This window comes from Salarias fasciatus, chromosome 3 (assembly GCF_902148845.1).
Source record: "Salarias fasciatus chromosome 3, fSalaFa1.1, whole genome shotgun sequence".
Taxonomy (NCBI): Eukaryota; Metazoa; Chordata; class Actinopteri; order Blenniiformes; family Blenniidae; genus Salarias; species Salarias fasciatus.
The window spans coordinates 847,105-873,164 of record NC_043747.1 but is presented as its reverse complement, the minus strand read 5'-3'; positions in this window follow the sequence as shown (position 1 = coordinate 873,164).

Sequence of the window (26,060 nt, the reverse complement as noted above, 5' to 3'; positions counted from 1 at the left end):
ACTGCATGGAGCTCCAGCAACCTTCCAGCGCCTGATGGACAAAGTGCTTCAGGGCTGCGAAGCTTTCAGTGCAGCTTACATCGACGATGTGGTGATTTTCAGTGGCACGTGGGAGGAGCATATTCAACACCTGAAAATTGTCCTGGGGAAGATAAAAGAGGCTGGGCTAACCCTGAATGTGGCCAAATGTGCGTGGGCCCGCCACGAGACTCGGTACCTGGGCTAACAGCTGGGAAAAGGAGAGGTACGACCTCAAGTGGATAAGGTGGAAGCTATCCAGAAGTGTTCTTGTCCTCGAACCAAGAAGGAGGTGCGATCCTTCCTGGGCCTGGCTGGATGGTATCGACGGTTTGTCCCACAATTCGCTGCAATTGCTGCACCGCTCACTGCACTGACCACGAAGGATCAGAAGAATCCTGTGACCTGGACTGAGGAGTGTGAAACGGCATTTTGCACTCTGAAAACGCTCCTCTGTTCCTCTCCAGTGTTGCGCAGCCCAGACTTCAACCGCCGGTTCCTGGTGTAAGTGGATGCCTCGGAAGTGGGCCTTGGGGCTGTCCTTGCCCAAGGGGAGCAAGGAGCTGAGCAGCCTGTCCTGTACCTGAGCCGCAAATTACTTCCCCGAGAGTCCAGGTACTCGGTTGTGGAGAAGGAAGGACTTGCAATAAAGTGGGCCCTGGAGAGCCTGAGGTACTACCTACTTGGCAGGGAGTTTGATCTGAAGACGGATCACCGGGCCCTCACCTGGATCAACTCGATGAAGGACCACAACAGTCGACTGACACGTTGGTACCTTTCACTGCAGCCATTCAAGTTTGTGATACGGCACCGATCGGGAAGGAGTAACCTGGTCGCAGATTATCTGTCCAGGTTGCCAAAACTTTGTCAACCTCCGGGAGGAAGGGGATGATGTGATGGAGTCACTCTGACGGTGGCCGCGGCGCAGCGCTGGAGCTCATTAAAACACACATTAACACTCACCTGTGTCTTTTTCCCGTTCGTCTGCTCCGGTCCCCGCACATTTGGACATTGTTATTCACCGCAGTAGTCGTGGGTGCACACTCAACCACTGCCAAATCATCCTCCTGCCATAATCTATCACCCTGCAAACTTCACCAGTATTCATGTCCCATTCACGTCCTCCCACAGCCAAACCGAGCGTCGGGTTCACCTCCTGTTTATAGCCCGTCAGATGGGGAAACCTGGAAGTGACGTCATGATGACGTCACCGAAAGGTGCCGATTTTGGCATGAAAACAATTCATTTTTATTTCTGACCTATTTTGAGATGCAGTGGCACGACTGTTTGGTTCTGTGTATTTTTGAACAAATTGCCATGAATTTATTATGGGGATTTATTGTGTTTTGTGGAAGAAAACTCTATTTCTGTGGTTAATTACCTGAGGGGAGGGGCCTGTGGTGTTAAAAGGAGGCCCACCTCCACCTGTGGGGAGAGAGAGAGAGCCAGACCTCCTACTGACTGACAGAGAGTGGGAGCTGGCAAGCATTTGGTTCACATGGTTACACTGAAGGTAACGGAGAGACCAATATCTTTTCAAGAATTTCCTTCCCCCCCCCCCCCCCCCCACCCTGTTCCTTTTGTATATATTGTAAATAGTTTGGAGCTCCTCATTTTGTTCTTCACTTTGGGATTACGTTTGGTGAAATAAACAATCTCAACATCATCATCACCTTCGGCTGTGCCATCATTTCAACAACAGACAAGGATCCGCATCACAATCCTCCCACAGAAAGCAAACATGCTAATATTTTTGCACAGGAACTGCTAATCTTTTTGTTGCAACATTTCAGTATTTATTTCCAGAGATCTAGTATCCAGAGACTGCTTTTATTTATTTTATTTATTTTTTATTTAAAAAAAAAAACACGTGCAACAATGTTGTATTCTAGTTCAAGTCCATAGACTTACGATGTTCTCCCAAATACTGAATGTTGAATGGTTACATTTTTTTTTTTAATCAAAACAGGTCATTATAGCAAGTTTGTCACTGGCTCTCATTGAAAGTGGCGTGCACACATGCATGTTTTTGTTATCAAAGACTCAATAAAATTTTGAGGGGACATTAAAAACCTACAGTCTTTTTTTTTATATCAAAGAGAGGCACTGATAAGGGAATCGTTAAAGAACTGAATCGATAAGCAGAATCGATAATGGCATCCATATCGATAAGATCTTATCAATTCCCACCCCTAATCGTAGCTCTGCTGCTCTATTGCTTCTTGACATGTCGGGCGCCTTGAACACAGTAGATCATGATATTTTGCTCTCTCTTCTGGAAGTGTGCGTTGGGGTCAAAGGTTCAGCACTGGACTGGTTCAGATCTTATCTGTCAGAAAGAACCTTCTCTGTTCACATTGGCCCACACCAATCAAAATCAGCCCCTCTCAGATGTGGTGTCCCTCAGGGTTCCATTTTGGGACCTATTCTTTTTGCCATATATTTGTTGCCTTTGGGTTACATATTTAGGAAGCACAATATTTCTTTCCACTGCTTTGCAGATGATGTGCAAATTTATGTGCCCCTGAAACCAAACACGTCCTCTTTTGAACCACTAAAAAACTGTCTGAAAGACATCAAGGACTGGTTAGCTGGGAGTCTGCTACACCTGAACGAGAAAAAAACTGAAATTGTGGTTTTTGGCGACTCGTGTGTTCTGGAGGGCGTGGACACTGTGCTTGGTCCACTTTCCTCTTTTTGTAAGCCTGTTGTAAAAAAATCTTAGTGTGTTTGTAGATTCTTGTTTCAAAATGGACAAGAAAATTAATGCACTGGTAAAAAACAGCTTTTTTCAGCTGCGGCTCCTCGCAAAAGTAAAGTCATATTTACCAGCCAGAGACTTTGAGCGAGTGATGCATATGTTCCTGACAGCAGCCTGGACTACTGTAATTCTTTGTATTTTGGTTTGGACCAGGTCTCCTTGAAAAGGCCACAGTTGGTCCAGAATGCTGCTGCTCGGTTGTTGACTGGAACAAAATGTCGTGACCACATCGCCCCAGTGGTCCCTGCACTGGCTTCCAGTCCCCTACAGGGTTACTTTTAAGTTGTTGCTATTCGTTTTCAAATGTGTGGATGGTCTGGCTCCTTCTTATCTGCTCCCCTCCGGCCACAGCCAGCAGGTCGTCCTCCCAGTGGCTCCTGGACGTCCCGAGGACTAAGCTGAAAAGCAGAGGGGACCGGGCCTTCTCTGTAGCCGGCCCTCGTCTCTGGAACAGCCTGCCTCTCCACGTCAGGACTGCAGAGTCCTTAATGCACTTTAAATCTTTGCTGAAGACACATCTATTCTCACTGGCTTTTAGACATGAGTCGAGCTGAGTGCCTCCTTTTTTAACCATTTTTACCTGTGATTGTATGCTGTTGTATGTATTTTACTATAAATCATTTTGAGCGTTTTTTTTAAGTTGTAAAATGTGCTATACAAATAAATTTGACATTTGACATAAACATGATGGGTGAAAAGATGTGTAAACACACTTTCAATTTGCAGTAATTAACACCATACACTAAATTCGAGGACATGTAAAAATGAAATGGAAGTAGGAGACCAGGTACACCTGAGTCAGCTCAATAAAACCAATAAAATGTGAGTACAGAAAGGTGATATTAGAAATACCAAACAGGAGTGCAGTGTGGTTTTATGGGGTTTGCACTTTGAATGAAAACGTGTGGCTTCATACACTGTTAGTCCTTTGAACCCTATATGCTGTCAATGTAAATGTTTAAAGAATGGGTCATAAAAGGAGCTGCCTTTAGGCTCCAATATGTTTTTCAGACATATCTATAGGTTACACCCAACACGCCTTGACTGTGGAAGGGTTCAGATAGAGAGACCTCCAGCAGAGCCCACAGTGGAACAAACTGACGGATGAGCTTCTCTCACATTCTCAGGAACTGGATTCGGACATCCTGACATATTCTTCACTGGCCTTTTATACATACGGTCATAGCTGTGGGTCATGGCGTTTTCTTCACAGTGGTTCATCATCTGTGCTGTCCTTGTCTGTTCCTGCTCAGCTCAAGGTAAGAAAAATGGGAATTCTTCATCTCCATGAATTTTAACAAGTTTTAAAATATACTTTAAAAATGATGCTTCACACCGTGGAGAGTATCTCATCAGTTCGTTTATTTTAGTCATGAATGAATCGTAACATATCTTTATCTTCAAATTAGGACTGTCAAAAGGTAGTCTTTGTGAAAATTGCAATTAATCTCATAATTTGTGGAGTTAAACATAATCAAATTCTGAATTGCAGGTTTTACATTCTGGGGTGTGTTGTTGCATTTTGTGTGTGTGTGTGTGTGTGTGTGTGTGTGTGTGTGTGTGTGTGTTCTCGTATTTCTATCCTTGTTGGGGCCAAATGTCCCCACAAGGATAGCAAAACGTGGAACGACGTGCCTTGTGGGGACCTTTTTCCGGTCCTAAGTAGGAGAAACAGTGTTTTCTTGACCATGTTGTTGTTACTGAAAAAAGTAAAAGTGCAAAAACATTTCTTTAGGGTTAGGCTTTGTTGTGGTGTGTGTTGCACACCCGTGCAGACATATTCAAAATGTCCAGGCATGCAGGGAGGGGGTTCGAAATACGCTGTTTAATCACATCTGAAACATACAGAACATCTTTTTGAGCATCGCCATTCAAACACCAGCAACAGCTACCCTGAGCAACGTGTGTCCTAAATAGCACTTAATATTGGATTTTAACCATCTTTACATCTATTTTATACAGTTTCACACACTCACACACTTGATCAGCACACACTTCAATATGTCGGCTGCCCGCGGCCATTCATTCTGAACCTTTCACACGAGCCGTACCATCGCGGGTCCATATTGTACACTTTACACAACAATTACTGTCGGATTCTGATGGCATCTTCTCTTACAGTCACACACATACATTCATCACCGTGCACTGTAAATCACTCAATTCCACCACTCACCTGAAACATACAGAACATCTTTTTGAGCATCGCCATTCAAACACCAGCAACAGCTACCCTGAGCAACGTGTGTCCTGAGGACTCCTGCTGGTGCTTTAGCTGCCCCAAAAAGTGCCTGTTCACTTAACCCGCTTAGTAACCAAACCCGTTTCTATGTGGTGCTATCACAAGTGCATACAAATCAAAATTTCACAATAAACCAAGTAAATATACAGAAACTCAAACAACAAAATATAAACAAAATATAGGGGCGTCAATCAAAATGGGGGGGGGGGGGGGGGGGGGGGGTCCACTGTTTCAAACAATCACTGCACTGCAGTGGCTCTCACATGTGGGTTAGGGTTAGGGTAAGGGTTAGGGTTAGGGGCTAGACATGAATGGGAGTCAATGGACGGTCCCCACAAGGATAGAAATACAAGACTGTGCTTGTGTGTGTCTGTGTGTGTGTGTGTGTGTGTGTGTGTGTGTGTGTGTGTGTGTGTGTCAGTGTTGGGCAAGTTACTTTTAAAAAGTGATTAGTTACAGTTACAAATTACTTGTTCCAAAAAGTAATTGAATTAGTAACTCAGTTACCTCACTGTAAGAGTAATTAGTTACTCAGCAAAGTAACTGTGACATTATTTTTCATGTTCTATATTTTTCTACGTTTGTTTATTTCGATTATTCGTTACTGAAAAAAATCACGACGTTACGCCGTTATTACCAACACTGGTGTGTGTGTGTGTGTGTGTGTGTGTGTGTGTGTGTGTGTGTGTGTGTGTCAGGGCTCAGGGGGGCCCTCTGCTGGCAGAATGTTTTTTTTCTTTTTTGCAGCAACATTATACACATTAGAAGAATGAGCTGTTTAGTACTTAGCCGTTGCAGTAAAGTGAAATGAGCGATGGAGCTGTGGAGCTAAAGAGCTCTATGAGGGAGCAGCTGATTGTGTTTTGTGCTGTGTTGCCAGACTGGCTTCTTTTGAACACGTCGGCGGGTTGATGAAATGGTTATGTGTTTGTGACGAGTTTTTTATGATGCATATAAAAATGTGACGCTTTTAACAAGCATTTTCTACAGAGATGGAGATTTGGGCTGCTTTCTACTAAGTTTTTCTGGTTTTACTTCGTGTGCTAGAAACATAATTGCAAATGGCAACCTAGTCCAGCAGACCGCAGAGTCACCGGAGGCAGTGACCCGCCTCACCGTTGACTCTACCGGGCCGACTGTGTGTCTGCTCTTTCAGTGGAGTGCAGTGGCACTGGCTGTATCCAGCTGTGAGGGAGAGAGGCCCTTCTCATTAAAAAGAATCAAAAATGAACTGAGGACAGCTGTGGGTCAGAAGAGACGTCCTGCTCTGTCATTAATGGCCATGGAGTCCGAGCTGTGAGGGAGCTGGACTCTGAGACTTTGCAAAGAGAAAGACCTGGAAGAAGAACGTCTAAACGTCTGGAAGAAGAACGTCTAAAGGCAGGAGCCACTGAGCTTTCTCTGGAGTGAGTAGGCCAATATCAACTGTTAGGATTCTACTGACAATTAATGTATTTTACTTACTGCTTTTTGCAAAACATGTATTTTGCATCATTGTGGTGTGATGCTGAGAGTTATAGTACTGTGTATTTGTTTTCTTTTTGCAGTACATGAAGTTGTCCAGGTCTCTTGGTGATGTTGTAATGCAGCCTGCACTCATTTGTGTTGTGTTATGGTAGAGTTCTATCTTCAGTCCGTGACATTTCAGAAGTGCTGGTGTGCGTTCTGCTTGAGTGATTTTCAGTGAACACTTTATTGCCATAATCTTTCGCCATGCACTGGGTTATGATTTATTTCAGGATAGTGTTTTGGGATTCATCAGTGAGATGACAGTACTTGGTTTCCCAGAAAAGGCTGGTCAGACCAAGGGTGGGGCGTGGCCAATCCTGGTATTTTGTTAAATTCATAGAAAGACATAAATAGCTATCTTCGACAATTAAGACAGAAGCGTTAAACTCAGTGTGTGTGTGAATATAAGAAGAAAAGAGTATATTTTGCATGTTGCAGAAACGGGCAGTCGGGTATGTGTGAAGATGGCCTTTATTTGACACTCCACTGACAGCTGTCAGACAGACACACCACCATGACAGGTTACTTTCACCTTTTTAGCATCAGTGCACCACACCTCCCCATGTCACCAAGCCCCGCCCCTTCTAATGTGAGAATACCCTAATCAGACACCACAACAAATAAATACAAGTGCCGTGAGAGTTCGGTTCGAGTTGAAGGGGGCCCTGTAAGCTTCAGTGAGGAAATGTGCGTCAACTTCACTCGGACCAAGGTACCAACTTCATGGGAGCGAAATGAGAGTTCCTGGAAGAAATGAAAGAAATGGATCAAGAAAGCCTAAAACAACTCGGTGGTGAGTTTGTCATCAACCCTCCCTCTGCCAGTCATATGGGTGGAGTGTGGGAGAGGCAAATTCGTACAAACAGAAGTGTGTTGACCTCCATCCTGGATCAGTCATCGCATACGTTAGACAGTTCATCACTAACAACCTATTTGTATGAAGTGATGGCCATACTAAACAGTAGACCAGGGGTCGGCAATTAGATTTGGCGGCGGGCCACTTTTTTTGGGGGCACTTCAATCCCGGGCCAAGGGCTCTCCGGCTCGCGCACGCGTCCATCCGCGGACTGGAGAGCGAAGGGGGTTGGGGGGGGGGGGGGGGGGGGGGGGTGCAGCGGACGCGTTTAACTCGACTGTATTCGCGCGACAAATGACACCGCGCCGCGCTACATGCACGAGTTGTATCGCTGGTGTGTGAATTCATTCGCGGGACGCGTCACGCTGGTACAAATATGCAACACAGAACATCCTGCAGGAACATCACAGCTCCTCATCACCGTCTCCTGCACAGTGGACAGGATTCTTCTGTCTGTCCCACAGTCCTGTGTGCACCCGGCTGTCTGTGTGTATGTGTGTGTGCGCACACGCGCGCATACTGATCGATGGTGCGGGTTTTGTTCTTTTTTGTTTTTGTGACTGTTTTTTTTACTGTTCAGCACTTTTATGATTATGAGTAGTACTTTTACAAATAAAGATCGAGATTGAGATGCTCCGCCTGCCATGGCTGCTCTGTATCTGACGTGAGGACTCAGCTCCGGCTGCAGCGAGGCGCCGCATCGCCTCTGGCTGCTGCTGCCCTCCGGAGGCGGTCTGAGCTCGGTGAGTTCCACCAGCTGCCGGACGGCCGGTTCCAGCGCTGATTCAGGCTGACGGCCGGTTTCCACCAGAAGCGGTGAACAAGTGAGATCGCGCACGCCGCTCGCCTTGGCATCACGCCAACTGTTCTGCGTGGTCGGAGCCCTGCTGCCCTTCGTCAGCACGTCCGTGAAGAGCTCCACGCTGACAGGCTGTCCTGGCGCCAATTCGTTTGAAAGGTTCAAATATTTCAACTCGAGCGACGAGCGATGGAGCGGCGGGCGGCAGCGAGTGGCAGCGCAAGTCGACGGGCGCGCGGATTTTTCCCTGGAAACGCTCGCCACCGGCCGCTCGCCGCGTCATCGCTCGCGTCCGTCGCCTGCCGCTCAAGGTTGAGCGACAATCGCGTCATTACAGTGAGTTTGTATGTGATCTCATCGCACGAACAATTCGCGTCACGTCCGGTGGAAACACACCGTTACGCTCAAACTTACTGGAGAATAAACACACACGGTGAGCTCGGTGCAGCGCACTCACTTGCGCTCTCAGTTCACCAGACGAGGTGCCACTCCTCTTTATTTTTCAGTGACAAACCGGAAACCACAACTAAACAACACATCCTTCGAAGATTGTCTATTGCAACACAATGACAGACATCGCACTCCAACAGGGGTGTGTGCGTCCGCTCGAGGGCCCGGGGTAGTGCGTGCGTTTGTGCGCGCGCGTGTTGGAATCCTCTCGCGGGCCGGATTGGACGGTTCGGCTGGCCACATTTGGCCCGCGGGCCGCTAATTGCCAACCCCTGCAGTAGACCCATCACTCCTCACCTACTTAATGACCCTACCGGACCGCAACCACTAACGCCCAATCTTCTTTTGACCATGAAATCGTCAGTCATACTGCCACCGCCAGGAGACTTCGTCCGGGAGGATCTGTACCTTCGCAAGAGATGGCGTAGAGCCGGGTTCCTCAATTAGCGGACTGCGGTCCACGACCGGACCGCGGCACACCTCACTGTGGACCCAGGGCAAATGACACTTTTCCACAAAAAAAAAAAAAAAAGAACTATTACTACTACGCTACTATTCTATCGCTTCATTTTTAGTCAGATATCTCTCATGTTCCCACTTCTGTTGTATTCAATCACTGCATGCTCAGCGCCCTGCGCGCTGTGTGTGTGCGTGTGTGTACGTGCATGCATGTGTGTGTTTGAGAGAAGAGGGAGACAGCGCTGATTGGCTGTTGCCTGGGTGACAGGATATTATGGGCTGTCATCTCTATGACAACGATGCGCTGATTGGCTGAGAGAGCGTGCATGCTGCTAGCAAGACGGGACGGGCAGCACCTTCGACCTGCCTCGTACACGACCGACATTAATAAATGGACCCAGGGCCGGTCCCAGGCATAGGCGAACCAGACGGCGGCCTCGGGCACAATGTACGGGGAAGGGGGGGGCGCCGTGGCCGTACAAGGGGCGCCCACGCTCCGTGCTCTGTGTGAGCACCGCTCTGCGCCGCCCTGCTCTGCACGCGCCATAGAATTTTGCCGTGATTGCTCGGCACTGCCCAGCATTGCTCGGTATCACGAAGATGGATGTGTACGCAAAGTTACGCTGTTGATCAGTGATAATGCATTAGATGACCACGGAAAGAAGCTCAGTAAAAGAGTGTACTTGGACAGACCTATTCACAAGACTGTCACCTTATTAGCGGCACAATAGTCCCACTCATAAGTTCGTAATAGAAATCACAAGTGATTTGGTGGGAGTGTAGCTGCCATGAGAGACAGCTGGCATATTTTTTGGTTTATTATTCAATCACTCTGGTAAAAAGGGCATGAAAATACACAATAAAAAAATCAGTAAGTTCATTTAGATAAAGTTCATTTATTTTGTTTAAAGGATCTCATAAAATTAATTATTAACCTTTTTTTTGTTCCGTGTACTGTTGCTTGTCGGACCACATTCAGATGCCCGTTTCAACCCAAAGAACTTTTGAGGCTTGATTTTGAACTCGAGGGGAGTAACACCGTCTGTCTCCAAACTTCAGATCATCATCTGCATATCCCCAGCTCTGCTCTTGTTTGTGCTTACCCTGCATCAGCAGCAGGTATCACATTTTCACCGGTGGGTTCAAAACTGGAAGAGGTCTCTCTGGTGCTGCTGGAGTTTTCTTATTGAGTTATAGATTGTTCCTTTTTCATGCAAGATAACATCGTAGCCTCGGTCTCGCCGTCGTCCACAGGAAGTGCAGTGTTTCAGACCAACAGCAGCCTGAAAATATAGGTTCTCTGCTGATCAGGGGAATCTGAGAGAGTGTCACATGCTGCCTCGTGATTGGCTCAGCAGCAATGTGGGCGGACCCTCCTCTCCAAGTGGAAGTGTGGAAGGACAGGTCGCTGGCAGGCTGAGAGCTCCTGGGAGTCGCTGAATCAAAGATTTCATCTTCTGCCTGCATTTTTGTGTTTGCTATAGTTGACTGAGTTCTTGTTAATTTAATAAGATTCAATTTGTGGGGAAAAAACAGTTCAAAAGAAAGACCCTCCTGCAGTACCTCCACAGACCCTCTAGGGGCCGCAGGCCCCCTGTTGAAGACCTGTGTATTGTAGGACTTGCTGCTCTGAGTCTTCTTTTCTGTGAATAGCTCCAGTTCATTTAATCTGTATTTAACCGCCCTTTGTGTTTTCCAGATTCTGTCCCATCTGTCCTCTGAAATGTTGACCATGCTCCCTTTTCCAACTTTTCCCACTTTGAAAATTCAGTAATTGCAAGATGACTATTGCAACAACACATCCTCCCTTGTTGGATTGATGAACACTAATACAGTTTGGAGGTGGTCCTAGGGTTTCTGTCTCTTGTTCCTAGAGCTGCAGCTTTGTTCTGATTGAAGTCATGTCCAAATAGAATATATCTGTAGAAATCATTTCCGTCGAGATTGTGTTTGTTCTTCAGTAATTCAAATGTTGGAATGTTCCTTCATGAGTCAATGAGTAACAGGAAAGTGAATGTTTGACCACCGTAAAAACTCTGAATTCAGCGGTGAGTTCTGCGGCTGATACTTCCGATCAGATAATTCAGTGGTATCTTTGGACAGATTAACCGCAGGACATCTGATTGATGAAATCAATTAAATCAATTAAATGATGTAATGTGTAGAAAAATCAAGGAAATGCTGTAAACCCATTTCTCACATTGTTGACAGCAGTTTAATCTTATCCTGGTAGTTAGCCTGCTGTGGAGCAGGTTAGCTGCAGAGAATAAATCACCATGGTGACTGGTCCGGGATAAACTTGGCCAGCTTTTGTGCAACCGACTTGAGGCTAACTTCGTCCAGGACAACCACAGGATCACCATAGTTTGCAGGCTTAATCCCTTATCCTGGTTTTGTGCAATACCCCCCTGGGACTCAAACCGCTCAGAAACCAAATAACTTTATCTGGCAGTTTTTAATCTAATCCTACATCACATTACAACAAATGCAATTAACAAAAGATGCTCCAGAGGAGGATTTAACAAAAAATTGTCCACAGGAGAAAAAAATAATGAAGATTTATAATCTTGAATATAGAACTCGGAGCTTGCTGTTTCCTCAGTAAATCAGAAGGGAATGTTAGGGCGTTTTCAGCATTTAATAGCAAAATGGCAACATTCAATTTATATTTCTTTGTGTATTAATGTCTTTTATTTCTTTCTTTGAGTTGTTTTCACTTCATTTTGCACACTTAAAGGTGCATTAAGGAGTTTTTCAACTTTAAAAATACTTATTTTCCATCATAAATATGTTACAAATGTTGAATGATGTGTAGAATGTGCCCTGGCGTATTCATTGCAAGTAGCTCTAAAAGTGCTAAACTGTCACTTGAAAGTTGCAGTGCTGGTCCGGCACCAGAATTTTTTGGCGGAGAATTTGAGATGATGTGACGTAATGCGTGCTCCCGCTGGCCTGAGTTCCTTAGGTTTCGTTTTGTCCGCCATTACTCCACCAGAAGCTTAGTGATCAGCAACTGAGCAGTATTGAGGATAGATCTTCCAGACAGTGAGAAAGGACTGGCTTCTAGCACTGCCACAGCTCCAGCACAGACTCCACCGGGCAGAAGAAACCTAAATTTTACTCGAGCACTACTAAAAGAGCGAGGAAGGAGTTCCCCTCTTCCGTGCACGTATATGGACGCAAGCCACAGGCACGAGCGTTTCACTAAGCTGCCTGGAAGGGCCGTTGTTTTGCTTGGGCCATTACTAACTCTCTTAGTTCAAGTTCTAACTTTGGACGGCTTGTTTTACACATACACACACACACACGCACACACACACACACACACACACACACACACACACACACACACACATATATAAATATATATATACATATATATATATATATATATATATATATATATATATATATATATATATACAGTATATATAGGTCTAAAAAGGAGCAGGAGAAGCTGGAGAAATACCAAGGGCTGAGGGAAGAGATAGAGAGAGTGTGGGGTGTGAAAGCAACAGTGATACCAGTAGTGATCGGGACACTGGGAGCAGGAACCCCCAAGCTGGGAGGATGGCTCCAGCAGATGTAACGACCGGGTAGGTCTTTCCCGTTTTCACCCAGCAGGGGGGATTAAATGTTTTTCCTGAGCTGACAGCTGTATGTGTAGCTTGGTTCGCTGGGGTTCGCTTGGTTCGTTTATTTATCTGGGGGAAACTTATGGGTTTTATTTTTCTTTCACCTGGACACTGGTATGGGGGCGGGATTTTTTATTTAAGGAGGGCAGCGCACCTGCTGGGGAGGAGGTGACGTCACACGCCGACTTGGAACTGACCGTCCGGAAGCGCTGGCCAGGACGGATCTGCACCAGTGGGATTATAATTCCGGGAGTATTGTGGACCCTCTGGATTTACAGGCTGTTTGCCACGGAGCCGCCGGGCTGGAAAGGAGGAGCATTGGGGGCGAGAGCACTGAGGATTTGGGCAGGGGCGTGAGTAGTTTCGGCCGGTCGGCATCTCAGTCCGTCCCCGTGCAGGGACGTGCTCCTCAAACTTAGGGGAACATTGGGGAAGGGGGGGAGACAGGTCTTTGGGGAGATTTTGAGGTTTTTTGGGCTTCCCGCGAGGTGCGGCGTTTGTGGTTAAAGTTTATTAGTAGGAGCGCCCGAGCGGCGGGTTGCTTGTGTTCAGTTGTTGGGGTTTTCTTTTCCTCTCTCCCAGAATAAATGTGTTTTTTGTTGTCAATCCTGAGTCTGTCGTCTCCCAGTTAATCACCCCTGCTGGTTGTCATTTTCCGCCCGTGACCTCTTCATGCGTGTGGCAAGATCGTCCTGGAAACAACGGGCGAATTGTTACACAGAGACCAGGAACAACATCTGAGAGCTCTGTTCAAAAGAGCGCAATCCTAGGAACAGCTAAGACCCTGCAGAACCCTCCAGCTCCCAGGCCTCTGGTAGAGGACCCGAGCTGGAAGGAGACAGACATAATACCACCAGGTGGCGAGAACACAGTGTTTTTTTTACACACACACACACACACACACACATATATATATATATATATATATATATATACATATATATATATATATATATATATATATATATATATATATATATACATGTGTGTGTGTGTAACAATACATGTATTTGTATTGAACCGTTTCAGTACGGGCCGTTCGGTTCGGTGCAGGACTGTCCCCGGGTGAGTTCACGGGCCAAAGTTTGTTTTTTTTTCCCGCTCACGGGCCGAATGGTGCGTGTGTTTACGTTCTGCCGCTAGCATGTGCAGCTACACCTGCAGCCATGACTGCTACTGCTAGCAGCTTCGTCCATGCTTCACATGTCCGCGTGGCGCATTGGTCCCTGGGACGTCATGTCATGAATTTCTGTCCACGGACGTCCGCGCGCAGGACAGATTTTGTGACCGCGTTGCGCGTATGCGCACGTCGCGCCGGTACACGCATGCGCCAGAGCGCCACAGCAAACAAACCATGACAGACGCTGACTGTGAAAAGTGAGTCTGAAGCGAACAGGCTGCAACTCCGTCTGAAGAAACTCAGAGAAGAGCTGGAGGACGGAGAGAGCAGACTGTCAGGAGGAGGAGAAGGGCTGTCACTGAAGAGAAGCAGTGTGGAACTATACCGGCTGTCGGGGGGCTCACTGGGGGGTGCGCGTGCCTCAGAGGGAATATGTCTGCTTTAAGTGACGCTTAAGGCATAGCGCCCCCACGCTTCAATGGTGAGGACAAGTACTGCATGCAGGTCGGTATCTTTATTAAAGTGAAATCGTGATGCTCAAATCATCCATTAAAATTGGTCTAATTCTGCATATAATCCATGATTATGATCATACTAAATCAATAATAATAAATTAAAGGAAATACATGGGGGAAACAGCATTTTTCCAATATTCAGGGCCCCCCCAAAATTTCACAAATCATGTTTTCAGGGGGGCTCATGTCTCATCAAGGGGGGCTGAGACCCCCCTGGCCCCCCCATAGTTTGCATCCTGTGTGAAAGTATCTAATCGCTCGGGCGCCGCCCCGAGATTCAGAAACAGAAAAAAAAAGGCTAAATAAATTCTGTTACTAAATGATAACGTCCTGACAATGTATGTGCCTCATTTCCTATAAATAATCTGAAATAAAGGAGCAGATAAACAGTCCAGAGAGCCGGTAAAGCTTCTGGAGGATGTGTGGATCAGTGCGCCTGCATGGAACGAACACAGCTGAGCCCAAATGTAGCAGGAGAGAAGAGCGTTGGCATCGGTGATGTCTACTGATTTGAGTGCAGCCCACAGCACAAATGGCCTCAGGTCAACATTTTTCATTTATAGCCAACTAGGTTAGATTTACTTTTCAAATTTCTCCTTAATCCAAATAATTGAAGATATTTCAATTCAGTCATCAAAGCATTGCTCTCACTTTATTGAATAGACTTTCTGATGGGGCTAGTCTGGGGCTAGTCTAAACATGTTTTATGGAGTGAGGAGCAGACAGTAAAGTCTTGACTGAAAACATTGATTTCTCTCCAAATGTCAACAGTAGCGACATGTTTCATGAGGACGTGTTGAACTCTTGAGTCTGACTTCATTTTGAAGGGTCTGGCCTTGGATTTACGTTAAAGTCTAACTTTTTGTAGTCATGATTATAATTATGTTTTGTAAAATAGCCAGTCGCTTCCTGTAAGAATAGAGAGATTAAAATGACTGAGCAGTACATCATCCACTTTCCCAAATAATCAAAACAAATTAGCCCTGGTTGTCGTTGAATTCCGATGAGTTCATATTACACTGTGCTGGAAATCTGAGTTCCTAATAATAGCAACACTAAAAATAATAAACTTTATTTGTATAGCACTTTTCAAAAACAGTTACAAATTACAAGGTGAAATTGAGAGAGAGGGAGGAAAAAACAAGCATAGAATTGGTGTAAAAACTTGATGGAAATACTTTTTAAAGGAATTTAAAGGAATAAAGTCTTGAGTTTTGTTTTGAATGTGGTCAAAGAATGAATGAATCTGAGCTTTAATGGCAGAGAGTTACATAATCTCTGTGTCCTGTCCTGTCATCTGTCTTGTACCTTTAAAGACTTTATAACTTTATTGTATGCATTAGTGATGCACTGAAAATTCAGCCACCGAAAATTTTCGGCCGAAAATGGCTCAAAAGTGTATTTTCGGCTTTCGGCCGAAAGAAAAAAATCACAGAAACACCACGGCCGAAAATAATTGGTGATGACGTGGCAGCAATGCTAAAGCAAACCTTGTAATGCCTCATGTCTGCTTTATTAATGCCTCAAATCAGGTTTTAAAATTTATTTACCTTTTCACAGTGCGGATTTGCACAGCTACCTCTCACTCACACTCCGCCCACTCGTTTCCCTGATAGACACGCACACACACACAAACACACACAAAATAGTTGTATTATTAACCGTCAATAATAATCAAGAACATATTAAAATTAGTAAAATAAGTCTCCCCGGCTGCGCACCAGGACGGACACCCCCACACGGTCCGTCCTCACCCTGCTCATTTGATTCTGGGACTGCAGGCTCCACAGGACAAAGGTATTTATCCAGAAAATATGTTCGTTCTAAAATTAATGTTTGGAAATGAGAAATACATGGTTTGCTGTACTTTGATGGAGGATATATTTTACCTGAATCTAATTGGCACCTCTGGAGACGCTGCAGGGCTCCTGCTGTCCTGCCGATTCCCCCTCATTTACCTCCTTGCTAAAGCTTCTTCCAACTTATATCTCTTCATTATGCCTCTTTTTATTGTCTGTTTTTGGGATTTGGTTGATATTTTTGGCCGTCTGACTGTCTGCTGTCAGAGCTAACTGCCTGTTCAGACGCGCGCATGAACCAAAACAAATCAATCGCAGAAAAAAAGCCCCGTGAAGTGCGTCTTTTTTTATCAGCGGTCTGTGAGACGCTGTTGGCCTTTGGAGGTATAAATGCTTTGTAATATTATGTGTGTCATTGTTAGGACCTTATTTGCTTCAGAAAAACATACAAGATACATATTTAGCAAAAGTCAAAGAATTAGAGGACAGGGGAATTATTTTTAACAGATTCATTTGAATTATAAAAACTCAAACGGTCTGTCAGACCATCTTGGCTGTTCTAGTGTTAATCACCGATGTCCAGCCAGCTGGTGAAGTCCCCCATTGCTCCCGACGGCCGGCGGACGGGCTGTCGGCCGGCAGCTGGCCGCTCCCAGCGTCCCGGCTGTCCGCTCTCGGCCGCACAGCGTGCGGACTGCCAGCAGCACGCCGTGCTCTCCGGTCAGGAGACTGGAGGACAAACTGTGGTCATGGTGACTGACGGGTTCGAGGTGGAGGCCGTTGTTGTTTGCCGTTCTGTTTGAACTGGCTAGCTTAGCTACAAGCAAGTAGAAGTTGTTTGCTCATGTGATCATGTCGCAACGAATTATGGGAACCGTAGTCAAGACAACGGACTGACAACCGGGTGGTCTTTTTGACCGTATTTTCCACAAGGCGCACTGTTGGGTTTTGAGAAAGCTGGAGGCTTTTATGTGCGCCTTTTGGAGTGGAAAATACGGCAGGTTAAATGCCACAGACAGGAACTTTTCCTGTCCTGTCCTAATTGGATGCAGTGATTAATCCGATGAACCTGATCATCCCTGAAGAATATCCCTGAGGAATATAGGCTAATAATTATTCATTTCTGTCAGTCTTTCGGCTTTCGGTTTTCGGCTTTAGTTTCCTCATTTTTCGGTTTCGGTTTCGGCCAAGAATTTTCATTTCGGTGCATCCCTAGTATGCATATGTGTGTACAGATTATTTATTGATCAAATACGACCCGCACCCCACCCCCCACCCACCCCCACTCAGAAGCAGAAAAACAAAATAAACTGTAATACTAAACCATAAACCAACAACGTATGTATATATATATATATATATATATATATATATATATATATATATATATATATATATATACATACAGTATATAGCTATATATATATATATATATATATATGTATATGTAATTTTATTCTTGAAGCACTTGGGGAGCTGGACAAGTTTTTGAAGCAGTGTGAGGGTCTAAGGCGGAGGTTGCTTCTTTTGTCTCGTTACTGTGAATTTGGCATATTAACATTATGCTTATTCACTGTTTTTATTTTTACCAACCAATGTAACATCTTGAAGCCTCTGAGGCAGCTGTTGTTGTGATACTGGGCTATACAAAAATAAATTGTTTGAAATTGATTGATTTGACAAATGAAATAAAAATGCAGACATCCTACATTTAGAGGCTGATAATCCTTTCTCAGTGACTAAAGGCCTCTACATTCTCCATGAGAAGGTCCAGCTTGATGACAGCAGCAGAAAGTTCTCCTGCTGCGGACATTTCATCCTCCAGCAGAAGCAGAGATTCCAGAGGCCACGCCCCCTCAAGGCCACGCCCCCTCACCGCAGGCATTCTCCTGATGTTTCCATCTACATGCCCAAAGGTGTAACAATGGCGTTTTTGTGGAAGAATTGATGAAGGATTTATTACTGAAGCTTGCACTTGATGAGCAGATATTAGCAGATGAAGAAAGAGGAGTCCAGTCTCCTGGTTCAACGGAATTCTCAACTTCACCCATCCTCATTCAGGTAGTGCTGATCAATTAATCTCTTGCCTGTGCATAAAATAAATAGAAATAAGCTCATTTTTGCTCTGCAAAAGCTGTAAAAGTTTATTATTTTTATGGCCTGAAGCAAGGCAGCTTGCGCGATGGTAAACAGATCAGAGAGGTGCAGCAAGAGCCTCATCTGATTTTCTATTGTTCTTTTATTATTAAATATTTTATTTTTCCTCTATTTAGCCAGTAGTTTTTATCCCCAGTTTTTTTCTGTTTTTTCCAGTCTATAAATGTATATTTTATTTTTACAATGTGTAGGCTTTCCCAATAAAAACCTAGCTCTGATGTGATCCTGGAGTCTGTGGATGACGCGTGTCTTCATCCAAAGAAAAAATGGCTCCCAGCGATGAACTTTTTACAGGTTTATTTACACAAAAATAAGATTCCATAACTCAAAAAAGTTCTTTTCCGTTTCCTATATTCACCTAGTCCGACATGGTACGGCTAAACGATCCTCAGTCACGGACACGGTCAGAAAACCGTGAAACTCCAGCCTCTCCTAGCGGCTCAGCACCGGAACTACGGCGTCACAACTAGGACAAACTTCTTAAAGCAAAAAGCGCATTATATTTATCCAACTTAAATTACTCCAAAAACATGAATTATGTGCTGTAATTCTCCAAAAGAAAACTATTAATAATCATTCAAATAAGAATTCAAAACACAATTTTCCTTGTTCCCATTACATCAAATAATGAACTCAATCTTTCACATAAATATGTACATATGGCACTTACACAATGAAAGAAATTCTTATGTATTTCAATTTTTACAAGATTTTCCGTTTCTGCTTTGACTATCAAATCATCAGAACCATCATCTCCAGAACCAGAGAGAGACTGTCAGGACCGAGCATCTCCAGCAGCCTGGGCACAAGAAATTACTTTCTTTAGATTTCCAGACTCCTCCAGGACTTGAGCCTGGCAGGAGGGAATTATCGGGCATAATTAATTATTTTTAAAATCAAGAATCAAACAAAAATCTTCTTTCTTTAGTCCTCTTGCACTTCAGGGCGCGTAGAGCCAACCAAGGCAAGCAGGTCTCTCCATTTGGTTCTATTGTGGGTGAGATGTTGTGCTTGTGCCAGGGTCACATTACAGGCCTTTAGATCCTGGGCAATTCCATCCAGCCAGCGGGTGCGGGGAGCACCCCTGGATCGTCTCTAGCCGGCTTTTTGAGGATTAAAGACCAGGATGTTGCTTGTTGGATGTTCTGAGGACAGTCACATGATGTGGCCATACCAGCGCACTCTGCGCACTTCTGCAAGGCGTGATACTGGGGACTGTTGCGTTCGGTCTCTAACAGTTTGATTTGTGACATGCTGGCTCCAGGTGATACCTTCTATCCTCCTGAGGGCCTTGCTGTCAAAACCATCGAGCCCGGCCGACAGAGTGTCGTTCAGCGCCCAGGTTTCAGAGCCATACAGGAGTACAGAAATCACTGAAGCGTTGTAAACCCTGAGCTTTGTTGCTCTGGATATGTGCTGGTGTTGCCACAAAGGTCTCCATAAGGACTGCATAATGGAGGCTGCAAGGGCGCGGCGTCAGTCAGTCTCTGTTTTGAGATCACCGGTGTTGGAAACTGTTAAGTCCAGATATTTAAATGTACGGACAAAGTGGACAGGTGTACCTTCAAAAAGAAAGGGTGGTGGATCAGGTCCATCTCCTACATGCATGAGCTCGGTCTTGGACCAGTTTATCTTTAGGCCTCGCTGTTTGGACTCCTCGTCGAGCACACTGAGAGCTTCCTGGAGCTGATCGGCAGTCTCACTGAACAGGAGGGTGTCATCGGCGTATTCAAGGTCCTTGAGGGTGAAGTTACCAAGTGACACCCCAGGATACGCTCACAGACTCGTGATATCAGATGCTCTATGACACAGTGAAAAAGTTCAGGAGTGGCCACACAGCCCTGCCTTACCCCGCTGTTAATGGGGAACCACTCAGAGTCTCGACCATTCACTCCTACACAGCTTTCCGCTCCCTGATAGAGCTGCTTGAAGAGTGAGATGATTTTGGCTGGGACTCCAAGCGACTTGAGGATGTTCCAGAGGGATCCATGGTCCACAGTGTCAAATGCAGCCCTCAGGTCGATGAAGGCGATAAAGAGGTGTTGGTCTTTTCTAAACTCCCGAGCCTTTTCTATTAAAAGCCGGAGAGCAGAGATGTGATCAGTGGTGGAGCGGTTGGGCATGAATCCAGCTTGGTGTTGGCGGCATCTGCTTCTGGTGGCAGGTATAGCGCGATTGAGTAGGATTCTGGTAAAGAGCTTGCCTGGGATGGATAGGAGGGTGATTCCTCTGTGGTTACTGCAAGTAAGCTGGTCACCCTTGTGCTTCCAGAAAGGGAGTGTGATGCCCCGCCGCCAGCTGTCAGGCAGAGTCTCAGAGACCCACACAAAGTTAATAATTTGCGTGAGCCAGAGGATGATGTTGTTACCCCCAGCCTTCAGTGTCTCTGCTGTGATGGTGCATATAAGCCTGGGGCTTTGCCATTTTTGAGTTTTGACAAGCTTGTTTGGACTTCGGCAGGGGAGATAGGGGAGATGGAGCAGTCCAGATTTGTGGTGGTGTGGCTGGTGATGGAGGGATCTTCTGGGACAGGGGGATGATGGTTTAGGAGTTCACTGAAGTGCTCTTCCAACGGCTAAGGCAGTCAGCTTCGGTTGAGAGGACATTGCCATCCTTATCCTTTACTAAGAAGGAGCGCTGTCGGGGGCCTGCTTTCCCTTGGCGGAGAAGATTGAAAAGCTGTCGCAGGTTGGGAGGCTAACTCCATAGCTGTTGCCTGATTGCTCCAGAAATTTTCCCTGTCGCGCTGGATGGATTTGTTTCGTTGGTGGTTTAGGCTCCGATACAGATCCATGTCTCCTCGCAGCCGAGCAGCTCGTCGGTTATTCACAATGTCTAGTGTGGCTTGGGATATCCAAGCCACTATTAATTATGGTTCATCATTTTTTATGAAAGCCATTATGTTGGAAAACATCATTATCAAAGTCATGAAATCATCTTTTGAAAATGTGTTTGCTTCATTCATTAAATAAAATCAGTTTAAAACACAATCTGAGTCCAGAATAATTTGAATGTATAAATAACCAAAAGAGGCAGTTCTCCATTGAATATTAGTAACATTTTGTTCGATAAAAAGCGGTACAAGTAATGTAAACATGTACGTGGACAGTTAAATAATTGTAAAGATGAATTCAGCTGATTTTATGAGTGATTGTTGGAAAACTGCCAACTGTCTGCTCCATTTAATAAATCACAGTCTCTTCAGTGGCTCCACTTTGGCACCAGTCTGCTAAAAAAACACTCATTTTAGGATTGCAATATTTTTTTCAGATTTTCCCCTTTTTTTTGGGTCTTTCCTTTTACCATCCCTTATTATTTTATTTTACCGAGAATTCAACTTAGGCCATGGTAGAAAATAACAGAGAACTGGCTGTGGGTCGCTGCAGCGCTGTCGGCGCAAAGTACAGCAGACTTCAGTCTGCAGCGCGACCCGCTGCTCCATGCACAGCGCGTCCAGTCCTGGGAGCCTGGAGTCAGCCGGTAGCCTGTCACTACCACATCAGAAACACACAATAAGTCTTTATAAAAACGTGCTTAACACATTATAGTGCATTTTATAATGGCTGATAAGATCACGTACTATAAACCTTTATGATTGATGGTCACTTGAACACCGATTTTTGTTGCAAGGTTCAAAGGGTATTATGATTATCATAACTGTTATCAATGAAAACTCTTTGGAATGTCTTATAATCACTGCTATGATGCATTATGATCATTGGTATAATGCATCTGAATGTGATTATAAGTTACTCTAAATCAGGGGTGTCAAACTCAAAAACACGGTGGGCCAAAATTTTAAACTGAGACAATGTCACGGGCCAACAGAGATATTTATTGAAAAACTAGAGCCAAACATTTAAAACAAGATGGAAAAAACAAAGCTTGATATAACTTAGTATTGCAACATTGAATTTCAAGTTAAATAAATAGACAAACAAACAAAAAAACAAACATCAGTGGCATTCATTCATGGGATACAATCAAATCGGCCCCAAGCTGATCACTCTACAGCAGACTCACGTGATAACAATGCTTTTTTTCATTGGTTGTTGCGCTATTGTAGCCCGCCCCTTTCCTTTTTTGATTGACAGGTAAGTGTCAGGCTTTCAGACTGATTCCTCCCGGTTTCATAGCAGCGGTGCACGCACACCAGACAAATTTACCAGTATTTTCTTTCAGCGTGAGAAATACAATGGCCCTCATTTATCCAACGGTCATACAGCGGTATACGGGCGTACGTCCATATGAAAGACGGGTTCAGCATTTATCAATATGATCGTGATCGTTCGGAAAGATGAAATCTCGGGACAGCTCTGACATTGTGTACACAAGTTTCAGTCAATATGGATTTGGGGTGCAGTGCAGAAAAACCTGGCAGAGCATGAAAAAGGACAGTTTAAAAAGTAAAATAGTAATAAAAAAAATAATAATGCCCTTACAGAATATCTAATAATATTCCCGCTTGTGGGATTAATGAAGGGTTTTTAATATAGCTGGGCCATTAACGCAAGAAAAAAAATGTCGCCGTTAATCTATGCTTTTCAAAGTTGGGTCTGGGAGCTGGGTCGACACATGCAAAATTCACTTTGATATATTTTAGTATGGATGTATGCCTGGCCCAGCCTGGCTGAATAACGCTGTGGGGGGGAACAAGCCCCAAGAGTCACACCGCGCTCCAGCTGAGTGTCAAAACAACTCACACGCGCTTTTAGCGGTGAAACACGGTCCATTCCTCATTATTTTCCATATTTAACTCGGCCGAATGAGCAGAAAAATCACGAGGGAAAGGCTGGTATAAAGCACAAACTGAAATAAGGAGCACAAATATGAAGAAAATGAAAGTGAAACTTGCACCGTTTCGGCCAGCTGGGCGTTTTTCAGGTGCTGAAAACACGCAAAATAAAGTTTTATTTTTTTTTTATTTCCATTCAACACACAATCTGGCTTAATAAAGGTAAGTATGAGGCACAATTCGGCGTGGCTGAATTTAGGCTGCCTTGGAGATAGAATGAAGTTTGAGGAAGTGAGCGATCATAAGAAACTTCCATTTTTCATCTGCTCTGCTATTGGTGGTGTGTGTGTGTGTGTGTGTGTGTGTGTGTGGTACAGACTTGGTATTTTAAGCTTTTATAAATCATATTTGATGAATTGTAAAATTATTTATGTAACACACACATCTTGAATGGGGCGACAGTAGCTCAGTTGGTAGAGCGGGTCGTCTCATAACCAGAAGGTTGGCGGTTCGATCCCCGCTCCCGCAGGCGTAAAACTGGCGTTGTGTCCTTGGGCAAGACACTTCACCCACCTTGCCTAGTATGAAAGTTGTGAGAGTGAATGGTTGGTGGTGGTCGGAGGGGCCGATGGCGCAGATTGGCTACCTGGGAGCCGTCCGGCTGCTTTTCCTCGTCGAATCGCGTCTCCGCGTCTCCAGCTTTTTCAGCCAATCTCCTTCTCTCCAGCCCAGAATTGCCCAGAATTGCCCAGAATCCCCGACCCAATCCAGAGCAAGATTGTCCAGAATTTCTCACAGCAACCAATCGCGTATCTCCAGCCCCAGAATTTTTCAGCCAACCGACGTCTCTTCTGCCCAGAATTGCCCAGAATCACCCACCCAATCCAGATCTGACCACGTGGCTTCTCTCGACCAATCGATGTCCGGCTTACTACTAGCTCGCTAAACAACCAATGACAGGACACGTATCAAGTCACTATGGACCCGCTGCCGGTGGCTTCCTCCTCCTCAAACTCTGTGGACAAACACCGTGGCTTTGCACATCAAGGTAAGTTGATATTAACTTTCTTTTAGTCTTTTTTCAATAAGCTACACACATGTGACACCGCTATGATCACAAGAAAAAAACGGCCGTGGCATCGTGGTGACTCTGGAGTTATTTCATTCATTCATTCGTGTTATCCGTGCTTGTTGTTTTGATTGTGTTATTTAGTTGCTTGTTTTTTTTTTCCACTTCAGAATACCTATAGTTTTTTAAGCTGTTTTAGCTATTTAAAGTGCTGCTTTTGCTTTAATTGTTACCGTAGCCACAGGAGTATTATTTAATTTTGCAATGTGCCAATTAACTTCAATGAATTTATATATTTGACATTTCCTGAGAGCTTCTCTGAGCTCCAGAGCCACATGTTTAGCCTGACTTGACTGGAACTGCAGTGACTGAAGTCCTTTTTTACTGCAGCTTCACTGTGCTGTCATATTGGCAAAAATATCAGCTGAGAAATTTAACTGAAAAGCTTTTATTAATTTGCAGTGTCACCTCAGTAAAGTCCCCCCCCCCACACACACACACACAAAAAAAAGAAATGAGAAAAAACACTGAGGTTAACTATGCATTAAAGAATATACATACAATATGTTAGAATTTGTGCTTTTTAAACTTATGTACCTCCAAATAATAATGACAGTAATATAACACATATCAGTAAGAGCTGTTTCTCAGGCATAACTCTGGCTGGACTTCTTGGTGTGACGTGTGCATCTATTCCTTCTTCCAAACAGAAGAAGCACAGAGCCATGGGGGATGAGGGGTGGGTTTCCACCCTGCAAAGGTTTGCTGCTTCCAGCTTTTGGCTCTGAGGCAGGAAACAGACCAGCACCACCAGAAGAAGAGGCCTGATCTTTATCTGAAGGTAAAGTTGGAAATAATCAGCTTAAGTGTGCACTTAAGAATAAACTTAATTTTAAGAAAGTGTGAAGCATTATAAGATATCTTCAAATTGTATTGTAGACTGAGAATTGCCCTATGCAGCTGAGGAGACAATCATCTTTGTTTGGCCAGACGCAAACATGTAGCTGTGGTTTCCATGCACAGAGGGTGTTGTTAGTATCTCATGAAATGAATGCATGCAGGTGTTTTATTAATTTTCCTTCCCTGTGCTCTTGCAGCCTTCCAGCAGCGTCCCGGTCACATCCCCCAGCGCTCCAGATCATCCAGGTCCATCAGCAGCAGCATCTGGACAGACTGCTCCCAGGCCCTCTTTGACTTTGGCATCGGTGAATATGAATGATGTTACAGGTGTTGGTCATGTCAAAAATATTTAGAGAAAACATGTTGACGATGCTGCATTGACCCCAAACCTGAGTTTGGCTAGAAAACATGTCTTCAAGGTAACGTAGCAGCAGCGCGGTGGTGTCGGCCTCATTTCAGTGGGATTGTTGAAATGCTTCATAGTCACTGACAGTCTCACCATCCACTGTCATTCATTATGTTTTGAGCTGTTCTCTCTTCCTCTCTCATCAGGCCTGCAGCTCCTCTGTGTCCTCTGTCACATTCAGAACCACGACAAGCAGAGCACCGTCACCTGTCTGCAGTCCAGGACCTCATCAGCCTCATCCTCAGCTCCTCAAACCCCCCCTGTCCTCTACAACCACCTCTGTGTCCATCTGCTCCACCTCCGACTGCTCCACCTCCATCTGCTCCACCTCCATCTGCTCCACCTCCATCTGCTCCACCTCCGACTGCTCCACCTCCATCTGCTCCACCTCCATCTGCTCCACCTCCATCTGCTCCACCTCCGACTGCTCCCTCTGAGCTCTTCACCTCCGACCCTCTTCACGCTCCAGCAGCAGAAGCACAGCCTGCTCCAGGTTCTGAGCCTCGCTGGCTCCCAGCAGAGATGAATAAATCAGACCTGCTCAGGACCAGAGATGGATTTCAGCCTCCATCTGGAAAAACCAGCGACTCCAGTTAGACCTGAAGTTGTGGTGGTCCACACCACCAGAGT